The sequence below is a fragment of the Micromys minutus genome (assembly GCF_963924665.1).
Source record: "Micromys minutus genome assembly, chromosome: 18".
NCBI lineage: Eukaryota > Metazoa > Chordata > Mammalia > Rodentia > Muridae > Micromys > Micromys minutus.
The window spans coordinates 50712834-50717760 of NC_137953.1; the positions used below are offsets into that span (position 1 = coordinate 50712834).

The 4927-nt window shown below is 48.6% G+C and overlaps 1 pseudogene across 1 annotated transcript; it reads left to right on the forward strand.

Annotated features, from left to right (window-relative positions):
- Positions 1–535: 535 nt before the first annotated feature.
- On the forward strand, positions 536–1034 carry LOC308432671 (ubiquitin-conjugating enzyme E2 C-like; annotated as a pseudogene). Its single transcript has one exon. The product of its transcript is annotated as a ubiquitin-conjugating enzyme E2 C-like (transcript).
- Positions 1035–4927: the final 3893 nt, after the last annotated feature.

The window sequence follows — 4927 nt, forward strand, 5'->3', positions numbered from 1 at the left end:
CAGAAGTGTGCTCCTAACTGTATTGTCCTGTGAACAGTGATTATCAGGAGCTCAGACTGACGTTTGTGCTCCAGCAGACATCCTGATGCTTCACACTGCCCCTGGAGTCCAGACAGTGGACCCGAAGCCTGCACTGGTTAAGAGAAGCCGGGAGCTCAGCCAGGGGAAGCTCGACCATAAAGAGCCAGCTCTATGATGAACTCCAGCTGGACGCCTTGAGGTCCCCAGCTGTTTCTGCTGGATGTGTCTGAGTTGATGACGCGCCTTTTCTGCTCCCATTTGTTCTTAGAAGCCTCACCCGAGGGGATACTCGGCTCTGCCGGAGACCCTTTCTATGGAAAACTCCCGCTGACGGCCTCAACAGGACTTCCCTGACGATATCTGCCGGATGTTCTTCTATCGATTGGTCTGTCTATCTATGGACTTAATAAACTTACTCATGGCAGTTGGCTTTTTGTCTCCACACTCCTGTCCCGCTGGCAGCACCTCTGGGATGACCTCAATGCCACGACCCAGCTGCGACCCAACCACAACCCTTCGAAAAGGAGCCGAGCCCTGCGGGGGCGCTGCCCGGGGCCCTGTGGGCACGAGGCTACAGCAGGAGCTGATGACCCTCATGATGTCTAGTGACAAAGGAATTTCTGCCTTCCCTGAGTCAGACAACCTATTCAAATGGGTAGGGACCATCCACAGAGACCTGAGGTATAGACTCTCCCTAGAGTTCCCCAGTGGCTACCCTTACAACGCACCCATAGTTCCTCACTCTCTGCTACCACCCCAGTGTGGACACCCAGGGAACATCTGCCTGGACATCTTCAAAGACAAGCGGTCTGCACTATATGACGTCAGGATCATCTTGCTCTCTATCCAGAGCCCGCTAGGAAAACCCAACATCGATAGCGCTTTGAACACACACGCGCAGAGCTCTGGAAAACCCCACAGCATTTAAGAAGTACCTGAAAGAGACCTATTCTAAGCAGGTCTCCGCCCTGACGCCAGCTGTCCAGATCTCTTTTATGTCGTCTTCCTTCTGAGACTGTCTGTCCTTCCTTCTTGATTTCTGAACTGTGCTGTTATTTTTGTTTTATTTGTTTTTGAAATGAAGTCAGCTTGACCCCTTACAGTGTATATTAAATAAATACATGATGCTTGTTTTTGTATAAAAATAAACTTATTCATTCAAAATTTAAAAAAAAAAAGCTATTCTAGATCATTTTCTGGACTTCACTGCATGGAATTGGCATAGTTGGTAGGCTCTCCAATATACTGTTTCCTATAAAAATGAAAGAGGACTTTCAGGACGGTGGTAAGGCAAGCTTGATCAGGAACTCCGATGACTGCCTTAACTTCCCCGGCGGTTTCTGCAGGGTGTTTGTAAGCCTCTGATTGGATGATGTTTCTGCTTGTCATTTGTTATTATGCCAGGAGGCCTCATGTGTGGGGACACTGCCTGCTTGGGACTCTCCAGGAACTTTAGCTCGCTGCCTCAGCAGGGCTTGTCCAGTGCAGTTCTGCCGGATGATTTGAGTACCTGGTGTGATATTTTGCTCTTTCCCTCTAAGTCATGTATTAATATACTTAACAGACTTACTTATTCAAACCCAAAAGATGCTGTTGTAGGTCAGTCTCAGGACCACATGTCTTAGACAGACGAGGCAGTGACACCAACCAGGGGTGTGTGCTATGCTTTCCATCCTCCTGCTGTGCAGAGGTGGATGTGTGGTTGGATGACCAGTGCAGTCTCTTCTGTTCTCTGTGTCGTAGTCCAAGATAAATTTGCCTGTAGGTCTTTGTCTTAGTCTCTGCTTTCGGAGGACTCAGGGTAAATCAACCTGTGCAAACCCACTGACATAGGTTCTTCTATTCACTTAAAAACAGACTCAAAACAAATTGCTGTGGGGACCAGGCTGCCCGAAACTCAGAGATCCACCTACCAAATTCTGGGATTAAAGATACATGTAACCAGTCTGGTTTGACAGACTACTTTTAAAGAAAAAGAGTATTTATTTATTTATTTATTTATTTATTTATTTATTTATTTATTGCGTGTGAGTACACTGTAGCTCTTCAGAAGAGGGCATCAGATCCCATTACAGATGGTTGTGAGCCACCATGTGGTTGCTGGGAATTGAATTCAGGACCTCTGGAAGAGCAGTTAGTACTCCTAACCACTGAGCCATCTCTCCAGCACAACAGGCTACTTTTATATTCCCACTTCACAGAGAAGGAACCTGAGAAGTTTCAGCATCTACCAAGATCACTTGGAAGGTAAAGGGAAGGACCACTGGGCACAGGGTTCTTCTGTGAAGAATGGGGAGGAAACAGTGCTAGGGACCTCACATTGAATCCAGACTCTGGGCTTACATAAAATAGGACTTTGAACAGCTTACCCAGGATGCCTCAGGTGGTTTATAGGTGAAAGAGGGGCAGAGGCACCCCACTCTGCATGGTTGGAGTACAAATTAGAGACCATGAGAAAAGTACCACAGGCCAGGAATCATTAAGATCGTTGCCCCTTCCAGGTATGTATGTATGTTTGTATGTTTGTATGTATGTATGTATGTATGTATGTATGTATGCATGCATGCATGCATGTATGTATGTATGCATGCACGTATGTATGTATGCATGCACGTATGTATGTATGTATGCATGCATGTATGTATGTATGCATGCATGTATGTATGCATGCATGCATGTATGTATGCATGCATGTATGTATGTATGTATGTATGAATGAATGCATGTATGTATGTATTTGTGATAGGGTTTCTCTGTGTAGCTCTGGTTTTCTTGGAGCTCAGTTTGTGGCCTGGTAGAATTAATATTTTCAATCCACACAAATAGTCTCTGAGGAAGGTGATTAGAAGTGAGGGCCAAAGAAGAGAAATTGGCTACTGTGGGCTGGTGGGATAGCTCAGCGGGTAAAGTGCTTATAGTGAAAAGACTGATGATCTAAGTTAGGTCCGCAGTGGAGGGAGAAAACCGATTCCTGGAATCACCCTCTTAGGTCCACATACATGCTGTAGTTTGTGCAATGTCCAAACACCCCCACCTGCCTCCCCACAACACTAGTAAATACATCTTAGAAAGAGAAAGAAGTCGGTCACTGTCTGAGATCACACAGAATTAAGCAGTAGACCAGACCCAGTATGAGACCTGGCCTCCTTGTTCCTGCCTGGTCTGCAACCCTAACCCCATCGTTCTCCAACAACTGTGCAAGAGGCACCCAGGAGACAGAAACAATGTTCCTGCTGGAGATGTGGCTCAGCTGAAAGAGTGTTTCCTTGCATTCATGAAGCCCTGTTCCATTTGGAACACTAAATGTAGTAATCTCCATGGTTGTAAGTCTCTGTAACCTTAGCACTCAGGAGGCAGGAGAATCAGAAGTTTAAGTTCGCCTTTGGCTACATATGGAATTTGAGGTCAGCCTAGACTAGAGACTAGAGCATATTCTTTTTTGCCTCTTCTTTTCTTCTCTGTCTTTTCTCTGTATCTCCTCTGCTCTGTCTCTGTCTCTCTCTCTCTCCCTCTCTCTTCCGGGGTTGGACAAGAGCTACTAGTTCCTGCTTTCACTGGCTTCCATTGGCTCTGGCTTTTCTGTTGTAGCATGACCCTAGTTCCAAGACACAGAGGCAAGGTTTAGTCACACTCTCCCTCCTCCCTGTGCAAACTGCTTAACCCCAGGAGGGGTCAATACATCTTCGAAGAAGAGACCCTGCCCTCTTTCTCTCAAGCCTTGACCCCGAGGGAGACCTTCAGTTCCTGCCCTGCCCAGCTGGGGAAGGTGACTTCACATTCCAGGTCTTCAAGGCCAAGACAGGGACTTCTTTGGCTGGATTTACAGCTCCACCCTCTATGTCCCTGTGCCTGTGAACAGGGGGCCCCATCCTGCCTTCCCAGCTGCACAGAGTTCTTTCCCAGCCCTAGGCTCCTCCCCTGAAGTAAGCCCAGGGCTTCCTACTAGGGCTGAGCCCCGAGGTCCCCCTGCATTCTGACTGGGGAAAAGCAGTTCATCTAACCAGAGAAGGGAGGCCTAAGCCTGACTCTCGGGCCCCCTCCCTCCCTCCCTCCCTTCCCCCAGCCCTGTGTGTGTGTGTGTGTGTGTGTGTGTGTGTGTGTGTGTGTGTGTGTGTGTGTGTGTGTGTGTGTGTTTTATTCAGGCTCTCATTCATGTATCCCAGGCTGGTTTCAAACCTGCTCTGTAGTCTATGACGGCCTTGAAACTTCTGATCCTCTTACATCAATCGGGAAAGCTGGGATTCGGGTGTACGGCACCACGCCAGTTTACACCCAGGCATCTTGTATTTCAGCCCCCTAGATTCTTAATTTAGGTGACTTCGCTTGCTGTTCACTGTACTGATCTAAAGTGGACGCTGGTTTTACTGCTTATAAACAGGGAAACAGAGGCCACAAGGGAAGCTAGGGGTTATTTATTTTGGGACGGGCTTAGAAGGGATTAGGGTGGAATAAAGGTTGGAAGGAAACAGGTACAAGAATAAAGACAGTGAACAGCCACATGGGTGCTGTGAACAACTCCAGTCCTCTACAAAGTAGCAAATGCTCTTAATCATCTCTCCAGCCCCTCGCAGAGGGGTTTCAACCCAGCTTTGCCTTCTGTTCCCATAACTCCATGAGGTGAAAGAAAAGTCACCGGGACCCCTAGAGGATGAGCAGCCTGAAAGGGCAGGGACCTGGATGGTCTGGGTCCCCCACCCCTCACCCAACTTCCTGCAGAACTTGGAACACTGCTGTGGGTCAGGATCCTCAGGGGGCACCGGGCGGGGGCGGTGAGAAGCCCAAGGTGGGGTAGGGGAGCGGGCACCAAGGGGCGGAGAACGGCCTGGGTGGGCGGCGGCTTGAGTCTGCACCCCGCCTCCCTCAGAGCCTCGGAGCCCAGACCTACAGCGAGGCGGGTCTAGCGAGC